Below are 12,476 nucleotides of genomic sequence, written 5' to 3' on the forward strand. Positions count from 1 at the left end.
TTTTCATTAAAGCAATTTGCTCAAACAACATGGAGAAGTTGTAGGAGTCGTGATGTGTTTGTATTTCTGTGAATTATTTGCAATCCTATGAACGATTTGCAAGTGAGAAATCACATGGAAAATAACTTTAAACTATAAGCTTACAAAATATGTTTAAATAAATAATACTTTAACAAAAAATAAAACACACTTGCTGGGAGTCACTCTATATATAGATGGCCCTTGTCACTGCACAACGACCCTTCTCGTCCCCTCAGACAGCTGTTTACTCCTATACCCACCGCTTCAAGAAAGATACCTACTTTCCCCTCTACAGGTGAAGAAATTCTGTATGCTGGGATAACCTTGCACTTGACATCATACTTCATGGTATATTAGTCCTTCAACAGGGAAGATGGGAATTTGTACAAAAAGTGCAGAGTGCACATACACAAAGGAAAAAAAAAAAAGGAGTAAGTGGGTTTAAAAAAGGAGGTTTTGTGAATGACTATATGACAGACCTAAAGGGACCTTAACTCCCACATCAACACCGGGCAAGGAGACACCTCTCCCCATAGAAAGTGACGGGATCACAGTGACCCCAGCCAGGACAGGCCAGCAGAAAGCCGTCAGTGCAAGTGAGATAAGGAAGCAGTGCAGACGCACAGCATTAGGGTAGATGATGCTTTCCAAGCAGGCTCCTAACGTGTTAAGCATTTTCAGAAGCCTGCGTAGGCTTAAGACAAGTAGTATGATTGTGTCTCAGAGTACTGTGTTTTCCATTGAGTGGATTTGTTTCTAGATTGCTTTCCAAACACAGAAACTTTCATTAGTACTGTCAATGGAATGCCTACGAGGGTGTGACCTGCACCTCCTAAGCTCACCGTTGTCACGCAGGGCAAATTTCTGTAACAGTCTGTCTTTCCTCAATTCCCTTATTTGTAAGGAAATAGTGGTATTTTAATTTATTATTCACTTAGTCTTACAGTAATTGAGTTCCTTTTGTTAACCTTCTCCAAAGACTGCATACTGAGTCTGACAACACACTTCAGCGTGTCCTGATTTCACACATCTGATCAACACTTCCATTTAAAGGTTCCTCTACTGAAATCACAAGTGACCGTGAGCTCAATCCTTATTATTAAATACAGTTTTGAAATAAAACTCTGGCCAGTAGCCACCTCTAATCTGCAGGTGCTTTTTCATTTGGAAAAACTTTTCTCTTTTCTACAATTGCTCTCTAAGTTGTTAAAAATGGTTCTGAGCAGCTAAATGAGGAGAGAAAATCACAAAACACTGAAGAGACAGGAAAAGGTAGCCAAAAACAAGCTCTGTAAACTTTCTGGAAGCAAATCTGGGAATCCATGAAGGTGTGTGAGGCAGGTGAAGAGCTGAAGAAAATGTGGTAGGCTTTTTTTTTTTTGGTTGGTTTGTTGTTTTGGGGTTTTTTTGGTGGTGTTTTTTTTTTTCTACGTATGGTTTCCAGGATGAATCTTGTTCACACAGAAGTCATCTGGGGGTAGATGTAGGAAATTGCTCCCTCTCACTGCCTAGTCTGTGACTTCCCAGAACTCAAATTTGACACAGGTGACATAATTTTAGGTCCAGATATACAATGAATCAAGGTGTGTTGGAGAGTTCCACAGTGAGTTGAGATGTCCATACCGATGGAACCGTTGTCACTCAGCCTCATGGACCTGATTTTCAACCTGCCAGTTTGTCCTGGTTGGCGGACTTTGTCCTTTATGTACTTGTGAAGTCGCACTAACAAACACACCTTCCCATACCCAGCAGTGCAAACACTTGCGCCCACACTTGAGCTGCTATTCAACACCACCAGCACGCAAGTGCGAGATCTGGCATTCAAACATCCACTACAATAATCCACACACATAATACTGCGTGTTTGCGCAGGTGTTGGAGTCAGTCAAATCTGTAGCCATATGCACATGAAGGAACAGTTTTGTACACACGTAGCTTCAAAGGCCAAGAAAAGACTTGGCTTCAAACATACTCCTTACTACTTCATCACAAACATAATTTAATTTACTTACACAAACTTAATTGATGGCATAACCTGGGAATGGAAAGACATAAAACAATCGCAAAATATTTTAAAAGGCCTTACAATGCATGCTGGCTAGAAACGGTAATGTGCATTTTGTATTACAAAGCAGTCTGCCTTTTTTCATCTCTTTATACACTTTGGGACTAAATCACTCGTAAGTCCATTATATGTACTTATAACAGCCCACTTAAAACAGTGAACAAAGTCACTCTGAAGCTGAGACAAGTCAAGACACTGCTCATTTCTTATAGACTTACCTAGTATGGACTCCTTTATGAACACTGGTTACTGTGTATGTTTTCTTAACTCTGCTTAGTAAAAAGCAATACTGTTTATAATAATAACATTTTTGGTCTACAGATGAACCTTCTTGAAAGGAAATAATGTTTTTCAGCACCGTAAATGAGACCTCAGGAGAAGTTAGTTATCAAAGGGAATTGTAGTTCCAGCCATGCGTTCACCTTCTTGTAAGCATCAGCCCCACCAAACCCAAACTCTACATCTAAATAGCCTTGCATTTCTTTAGCAAATGGAGACGAGGGTCTAGATGAAAATGGAATGCAGATCTTGGTGTCAATGTCATAGTTTTCATTTATGTCTATTTCAAAAATTTTTCCCTACATTTATGTAATCAGCCCATGTGGAAGGTTGTACTCCTGCCAAACCAAATGACCCCAAAAGGTCTCAGCTTTATTTTCCCACTGCATGTTCAACTTCAGTGTAGCTCTAGCAATTTTGAGGAGAAACTTTCCTACAGGGAGGGGAACAGTCCCGCTGTAAGTGATCACCTTACACACTTAGGTATGTATTTGGAAAGAAAGATGTGTGTGAGCATGTATATATGTGTGTGTGTATGCATTTCAGAGGCACAGGCATGTGCTTCTGTGAGAAGCTGGTAGAAGCTTCCCCTATGTCTGATAGACCCAATGCCAGCTGGCTCCAAGACAGACCCACTGCTGTCCACACACGTGTAGGGAAAAGCAAAAACTGGATGTATTTGGGAAGAAAAGAGAGGACAGGGGGACTGGCAAGCTGTTTGTTGCTTGCTAAGTAGTGTACAGCTTGTCATTAGTAAGAAGGAAAGGACTAGAAACATCAGAAAGTCTATGTGACCGTGCTGATTATAGATAAAAAACTTTTTAATGAACACGCTTTTATTACTATAGGGGACTTTTATCACTAGTCCTTTGCTCAGTAGCTAAGGAGTGATGACAAGAAGATTAGTGTATTTAAATTAAGTGAATGGATAAATGAAAGTAGGTCTACAATAAAGAATATTTTCATTAATTCAAAGGGTACACTTTGAGAAGTTAAAGGAATAATTAGTTAAGAGGCAGGAGAATTTAGGGATTTAAATGTAGAGGACAAATTCGATAGAGAATCCTTTAAATAAGGACAGACACAGACACACAAAAATCTGTAAATTGCCTCCAAACTGAGAAAAATCTTTTAAGAGAAGGCACCACATCCTCACAACCAAATAAAAAAAATGAAATGGTGATTTGGAGAAAAGAGGAGACTTGGCATGCAGAAATGCAACACCACAAAGAATTAGTTATATAGAACATCAAAATCAATTAAAAAAAATTCTTTGTTCATAAACAAAAAGAACAAAAAAAAGCGCAAATGAGGTCACGAATACAAAGAGGCTGGTGCTGAGATTAAAGCTAATCTGCAGATGGCCTCCATGATACTCTGCCTTCAGTTTCAAAAAGAGCAAATATAATTGATTCAAGAGTTTCCTTCAAATAAATAAGCAAAACTACATCAAAAACATCTCTTTTGTACCATCTACCCAAAGGCCAGACAAGCCACTTTCTCAACACACAGGACTATGACTATCCAGTATAGCTTTCCATGTAACAAATCAGATTACCAAGACTCCGTTTAAATGATTTGAATTCCTTCAGCAAGGTCTGCGAATGAGGACTGAATTGCAATGCAGGTAGCAGTCAAAAGGACTGAAGAAAGCAAGTTTAGGTCTTATAGGTAAAAAAAAGAAAAAAGACCTGAGAATCACAACACAGTCAGCCGAACGACAGTAACTAGCAAGATACTGAAACACGTAATTAAACAAGCAATTTGTAAATGCTTAAAGGTGAGGGGAAACAGCAGACTTAAATTTGTCAAGAGCATATTATGTTAGATTAGTTTAATTTCCTTCTTTGAAAGGGAGATACCCATCAGATGAAGAAGTTAGGGACACGAGATACCTTGACACTCCCTTTTGATATCCTATGAGGAAATTTGAAACATATGGCCTATAATAAGTTACTACAAGATATGTGTAAAGCTGATCTAAGAAAGTACTTAAAGATAATCATCAGTTATTCAAGGCAAACTAGGAAGATATCCAGGAGGAGGATGAACAGTACATATACAAAAATAGTTTTGTGGTGACAAATGTGATATGAAAACTTTATTATAATTCAACAAAGAATTTTGAGAATGGGGAAAATTCTGAAGCATTTTGTTTCATCGCTTTCTAGATTAAATATTTTGCTTAGGAAATGCTGAAATATTTGCATTAACATTTTCTAAAATCACTTTCATATTTGAAAAATCAATATAAATAGGTCTTAAAAGATTACAAACAGTTAAAGAACCCAAACCAAAACATATTGTGTTATTTTGCACTTCTATCATAGAAACAAAAACATCTTTCCCCTTACTTTGAAACATAAATAAATTGGAGAGGATTCAAAGGTTTTTATAATAAAGCTGATGATAAGTTAGCTTCATATTCCCAAGAAAAACAGAAGAAATAATCAGCTTAACTTTTAGTGAGCAAGAGTTTGATTAAATAGTAAACAAGCCTTTGTAATTATACACAGCGCTAAGCTTTGGAACAAGACGGCTAAAATATCATTGGTGTTTTCTGAAAGATAGATCCCAAAACAAACAACGAATGTGGACGGTCTCTCTGTCGTTCTGCCTTTAAGTGAAAGCATGAATCTGATGACATCTTGATATCCTCTTGTTCAATTTTGTATCCCTACTTAGTCTTTAGCTTCCTTGACGGTGAATGCAGTGGTGCCAAAGTGTTATGCTGTCACCATACTCTCCAGGGATATCAGGGTCTGAAGGCAGGCTTCACGGTATTGAGGGAACATCCCTTGGATCAAGATCATAATTTGCATTTTAGTTACTACAAAAAGCTTTATATATCTGGTGCAATATAAATGTTTAAAATTAATCAAGCCCTGTTAGTTACAGAGATGGAAGTGTCCAATGTGGGTCTGTTGACGGGGCAGAAAGCAAAAAACCAAGATCCTGGGAGACCTCATGGGTAGTTAGATGTTAAAAGAGCTGTTCTGATGAACAATGTTCTTTATGTACACTAGTAGTCTCTTCTGTAAATGTCCATAGCAGAAAAAAAAACAAACCCTGCAATAACTGAGAACTTCTATATACAAGATATCAGTTCATTAGAGCTGGGACATTTTTTATTTTTGCCCAAGTACTCTGTTTTAGCAAATCCAAGATGTTTCATGAAGACAGACTCAGACAGATAGCTGTGTCAGAACTGAAGAGAGAGAGAGAGAAAGATCAGTGAAAAAGAGGCTGTAGCTTTGTAGTTACAGTGTGATAAGCAATATAAAAGAATCAAGTTTGGGTTAACTTGGGGTGACGTGGAAGGAACAGACCCAGGATTTGAACAATCAAAGTGCAGGGTAACAGTTGCAGTTAGAAGCATCAAACAGATTCCAAGGTTTGGGGATTTTTGGCCTACAGTGAAACAAAATTTAGAACCTTCTAAATGTTGTCTAAATTTAAATTCTATATTTGTGATCAGTACCTTGTGGAAGTTTATACTTCTATGTAGAGGAAAAACCTTCTTTCCTCCTTAGAAAAATTGTCTTCCACCATTTCTTGCCTTCAGTTGCCTCTGTCTAGTCCCATTTGTTGAATTCCAAAAGGTATTTGACGGAATGAGATCAAGAAGAAATTAGGGGGAACCATATTATGTGTCTGAGTAACTTGGCAAAGAGTTTGCAGCTAATTGAGATATTTTACTGGCTAAGATGCCCTGGCCTCTTGCCCAGTCATCAGACCCCTTGGAATAAGCAGTAAGATCATTAGTGTTCAGATTTAATACCAGATGACCTTTGAACCCCTCTTTTTCTGAGAGTAAAAGGAATTGCCTGGTTTCTGTAGCATGGGAGAGTGACACTTCAATTCTGCAATTTTTCATTCTTTTGCCTTTTGCCATGCACTGCTTCTTTTTCTTTTCTTTTCTTTTTTTTTTCACAGATGACTGACTGACCTGTAAATGGCAATTAAATAATTTCTTTAACAACTTCAGTGGATTTCTGACCTTACTTACTGCCTTCACATAGGTACCAAAGGTGTTCAAAATTTAAAACCCCTAGATCTACCTAGATCTTACCACTTTGTTTTTTGTTTTTTTTTCTTTTCTTGGTCTTTAGTATGAGTTGGGGATATAAAAGTCAACCTAATATGCATATACAAGTCCTATGTGTGGATCTACGTTCTGCTGTCTATGATTATATTCCTTTAGCCTTTTTTTCCCCATATGTCTGCCAATAATACTTTCCAGTATTTGTTCTTCCTCCTTGTTAACTCTGATACTGTATGTACTGTTCAGAGATTCTCATCGCAAGGGTGTTAAAAAGGACTAATGAAATCACCAACTTCAATACAGACAAAACTCTTGAGCTGATTATTTTAGATTTTTTTTTACCTTGGTCTGCTGATTTCATAACCAGGGATTCTTCTTTGAGGACTCTTCCTTATGACTTAGAAAACCACATTCCTCCTTCACAATTAGATCAGAGCAGTGTAAAGAACAACAGTTTTTGTGTGCTTGTTCTTCTAATGTCCACTGACACACAAATACCATTTTTCTCCTTCCATAGAGAATCCTGTCCTAATGAATTCAACACACATTCTCTATCGTCTGAAGCAGAGACATAGAGCAGTTACATTTCTTTTGCCTACAGCCAGACTTCACGCTGTCCCTGCCTCGTGCAGTACTTCAGTCAGCAGAGTCTTCCTGCTTAGCTCGGGTTTAGAAACTTCAGTTGTCTCCACAATGACTTTCACAATCTAATTTTCTTTGGGAAATAGGAAATCACACTTATTTTTTTCCCCGAGATCAATGACTCTTGAATGCTTGTTTCTGCCTAATAGGTGAGATTCAATAGGACACTCAATTTGAGTTGGGTTTGAAACTTCATGGGTAATGTGGCTTCAGATCCCCAGACTCTCTTCTCAGGGGTTACTGGCCTTTCCGTGAGATTATTACATAGGCAAGGCAGGTAACGTCATCACCTTCTTCTGACGTGCTCATGTAAAGTGATAGTAGTATCTGTGGTGATAGTGTGATAGATAGTGGTATCTGCAGGGAGCTTTCTCCGGAAGATGATGTTGGATCAAGTCCTGTAAGGGACGTGACAGAGGAGCACGTAGTTCGTAGATACTGATCAAGCTTGGGTGCTGAGTTGTTAATCTCTGCCTGTCAGCACTGGAACATTATTGGCATGTGCAGGGGCAAAATCTCTAATGCTAATCTCTTGAGGAACATTAGAGTTAAACAGGGAAGTGACAAAAAGTGGTTAAGAGCCACCTACCTATACTTTATGACCCACTTAATGTTAATTGATGACCCACCTGTGTTGCCTCTGGCTTTTGGTAGCTAAAGACAATATAAGACTACAGACTTCCAAGAAAGGGAGTGGTTGCTTGTAGTCTTTGCAAATTACTTGATACGTACCTGTCAGCCCATTTCTCTGCTTGAGGTTTCTCTGAAGTGCAGACCTGCCCTACTGTGCATTGACCATTTCCACCAATTTGATATAATCCCTGAATTTTCAAACCTTGTCTAGACACGGCCTGAGAAACCTGTTCTAGGTGACCTTGCAAGATACTGAGAAGAAAAGAAATCTTTATGAGTGTGGTCAAATATTTATTTGAACCGTTGTACAATTTGGTTCTGGAATCTCCATCATTGCAAATATTCAAAAGCTGACTGGACAAGGTCCTGAGCAACCTCATCTAAGTTGCCCCTTCTTTCGTTGAGGGATTCAATCAGATGAGTTCACAGGTCCCTTCCAATCAAAATTATTGTATGATTCTCTGTTTTTATGATAGTAGATGAAGCAATGTGCATTGCTCTTTGGTCAGAACTTACTCTAGGTGGGAAGCCTCTAGGCTTATTCTAGGTGGGAACCCTCTGGGGAGGTCTTAAATCTTGGATTTATTCCTTTCTATTCTACCTTCCCATATCTTAGTCAACACATTAATGCAAGACAGAGAGAGTAGTTCTGTCTCTAATTTTTGCATAACTTATTTTTTTTCCTTTTACAGTTCATAATGATGTAGTTGGAGGCAGCTTCACTTTTGAGTTAATTGTGCTTTGATATTTAGGTTTTTTACCTTGTAAGATGGTGTTTCTGGCAGATTTCTTTCTGTTTTCTTGGCTTTTATCAGTTGTATATGCCAATATGGTGTACTAAAAGGATTCAAGTTGACTTGTTTAAACATGTAAAAGACTGAAGATTTATGGGAAAAAGTTTATTTATTCTATTTTTGGTCAAGGAAAGAAATTTCCGTCATTTCCAACATATCCAACACTGTTTTGTTTTGATAAACACAATATATAATTTTTTGTGGTCCAAAGGGTTACTAAAACACCACAGATTATGCCCCTACTGTATTCACTAAGAATGTAAGGGTGGTGCCAAAGTTTCATAAATAAGCCACAAATGACTTAATATGTGTATATTTAAAGCACTATCACCCGTGGTGTCAGTAAATAAAAATACATGTGTTCTAAGAAAGACTAATAAAGAGTGTTGCACAGCAGCGGGGCCAACAGGCATGGAATCACCGGTATTTCTTCTGGTGGAGACTGTCTTAGCTTCCAAAACAGGGTGACACTGTGCACATTTCCTACTGGGAACAGTCCCTGGTGTGTTCTGACTTCAAACAAAGGAAATTGTACAGGGAAAATGCTAGCGGGAAGACGACAGATTTGTGTCCCAGAAGAATTTAGAATTTCATGTGTATGAGTGATACCATTTTAATGCAGTGAAGTATTCCTGGGCACACTAAAACTTATTAGTGTAGATTGTTCCTGTCTTCTTGAGTTCACTAGCATCAGGACCAACCATTGGTCCTGGATCCATCCATTTTCTTGCAGTAACAGATGCTAAAAAGAAGAGCATTTCAGTACCTTCTGCTTGACTTTTTAAATTGGAATAAACAGCCTAGATGAGTTCACTGTCGGCCCCTCATTGCCTGTACCTAGTGAAAAGCACTAAAAATTTGGATATATAAAGGATTATTTATTATCTTCATTTTTAGAATCAAAATTGAGTTGCATAGGGAGTAACTACTGGAGAAAATGGCAGAAGTTTGAGCAGAGCCAAGAGATGACCCAGTTTGTGCTGAGATTGAATCAAGATTGTCTGGGATAAAATAGATTAAGAGAGTACAGAGAGTGCAGAGCATCCCTGTGGGGCAGACAGGAACCTACTAGTTTAGTGTCTGAACAAGGTATACTGCTTTAATAGCACAGCCCTTTTGTAGAGGTAACAACTAGGAGAGATGACAATGCATAGTAGTCCCCAGCGCTCCTAGTTCCAGGAGAGCTTTGTTGTTCTGGAGTGATGCCACATAGCTTCAGAATGAAATAAAAATAAAAGCTGATAATATGTAAGCATGTTAAATGAGCTTGTTTGGGAGCGGGTAGGAAGGGGAAGATTGGTGTAGTAAGAGTTTGCCTGCTTATCGGTCTGGTGGCAGAGCAGTAAGTGTAGAAAAAAGTATGGGCAAGTAAAGAGGTATCAGCTTCTGCTAAGTAATGGAGAAGGTGTAATTTCTGCATGAGGAAGAACCTTAGGCATGCCGGAGTCTTTCATTAAAACCGTAGAGTTGACTGTTCCAAACTACTTGAAAGCACTCACGTCAAAAGCAAAAGGCACGTCTTCTACTTTGCCTGTTTCAAAGAGGGATTGAGCCATTCTCTGCCTCCCTGACATCTGAAGCAGGATGATACGCACCTGGTTACACCACAGTGTAACTTTTCCACTCCCTTCTGATGAAGCTGTTTCACTGCATAAAAATTAACAGCAACAGAGACTGGCTCCAAAACCCAACTCACTTGAGCACAGGGCATAAGGACAAATAGGTTAGATTAGACCATATGTCTCAATCTAGTGACGAGCATCCCAAATACTAGCAAAGTCAGGCCTCATTAACTGGCATTTCCTGTCAAGAAACATTCCATCAGAACTGCCGTACTCACCGATTAAACTTCCACTGAAAGCCACTGAAAGTAAGTTTGTGTCTTACAGAAGATGGAAATAAAGCATTTGTTAGGAAAGGGGACAAGTTTTCTATGCTGGTTTGTCTTCCTACTGCTGAGTCATGAAGAACCCCTGACATCTTATTCTTTTCTAAACACTATGGAACGGGCATTTGAAAAAATAGGGTGCTCTGTTTTGTGAATCTTAGTTAGCAAAGGTGACTAATTTCACATAACTTTCAATTAGTTAGCAAGGAATGTGTACCTCCAGGCACCAGCCTTCTGGGATGGGATAGATCTGTACTACTCTCTAATGCCAAGGCTTAACTTTAAGGTTTGCCTAAACAATAAAATTACTGTTCTAAAGATCAGGAGGTAAAATCTCTTTGTGATTGCATTAGCTCCATCACCTTCCGCAACTCAAACCTGACATTTGAAAAAAGGGTTTCTTAACCCTGAGATGTTAATGGTTGTAAAGAGAAACACCAGAAGAAAGGGTATGTTAAAAGATCATTGTGTTAGTACAGAAAAGAATCGATTAAAAATATATTCTATTATCTGATGAGCTCTCCACTATTCAAACTATTTGTTTACATTTTGTGTCTGTCTGGAAAATAAACCCAGTTTTAGCGCTTTAGCGCTGATATTTCACTTCCTGCCTCTCACCAGGAACTCAACGTTGTTATCTTTGGTTTCGCTGCTCTGCATGAGATGTTTAAACAGAAAGCCACAATATTTTTATTGAATCTTTTTATAAAACCAGTAATGAAATGTCTTCTGCCCTAAGCATTTGTTTTTTTTAAGCCACTGTGCTACAACATTTCCAGGTAAAACCCTAAGATGGCACCAACTGTTGAAAAGATTTTTATAGATGCCGTATTTATAGAGTCAGTCTATATAATTTACTTTTTGAGGATGACTACAAAGTGTACTGCCCAATGTACTGATCAGCTGGAGTTTGGGCCTTAAATAATTCAGTCAGTTTCTTCCACTGTTAGAAGTTACTCCTTCATGTGGATTAAGGTAGTGCTATAAATGTAATAATTAAAGCTGATGTTCACCTCCAAACTGGAATATGCAAGACATAAAAACAACTACAGCACACTGTCATACTAAGAAGCAGATTTACTGTAATTCCAAACAATTGTTTCTGTTCAGCTTTCATCCACATAGAAGAATAAATAAGTAAGTGACCGAGAGTATAGTTCATTTGTTCTGCATAATTTACCTGTAAATTTCTTGGTCCCACGTGGGAAATATGTTTTTGCATCACTGAGCTGTCAGGGTGAATTGAGGAAAGAAGTCCCCTTCCCACATTGAATAATCTAATTTTCTGTTGTCCAGTCAGAGAACAAGCCATTCAACCATTGAACTGTCTGATCTGATTCTAAAGATTAGACAGAAAATATTCCATACTGCTCCAACTGCACATTGACTGTGTGTTGCAAGATGAATAGATACACTTTTGGTATTTAAAATTTTTCCACTGACGGCTGATTGTTTCCCAATGGCATCTTAGCTATTTCAATTTTAAAATCTTTGTTTGCACTGAACTTTATTCATGCTTAGTCTAACAAATCAGATGAGTACTCTGTGCAGGATACATAATTTTGTCTGATCTTTTATAATGTGCTTGCAGGAAATGCCCCGTTAGCACACAATAAAAGAAAGATGTTTGGCTGAATAAGGAACAATGGGATAACTGTGGGAAATAATTAGGAAAGTTCTATCAGAGTTGTAGGAGAGCTTATAACATGAATGTAAGGAAGAGAACTAATTGGGAGTTTTAACCTGCTATGTTTTTCTTCTGAAAGACAGATGCTCCCAAAGGAGCAAAGATCTGTGTACATCAGTAACACTGGTTTTGTTAGAGGTGTTTTAATCAACATAATTGGCTAAACCTCTCCAGCCTCTAGGCCTCTAGTTGTTACTTTATATTCAGAATTTGATAGTAGTATTTTCTTGTCCATTTTTTCAGTGTTTATCAGAAATACCCTCTACCATGAAGCAATCTGTTCACTCTCAGGTGCCCAAGCTAAAAATGAATTTGGGAAGCTAGCTGATATGAATCAAAGAGGTGCAAGGTCTGTTTTATTAGGACTGAGTTTCAAAAATATGCACTCCTATATGTTAAGAGATTTATCAATATAAAGTGAA

This window comes from Chroicocephalus ridibundus, chromosome 3 (assembly GCF_963924245.1).
Source record: "Chroicocephalus ridibundus chromosome 3, bChrRid1.1, whole genome shotgun sequence".
Classification (NCBI taxonomy): Eukaryota; Metazoa; Chordata; class Aves; order Charadriiformes; family Laridae; genus Chroicocephalus; species Chroicocephalus ridibundus.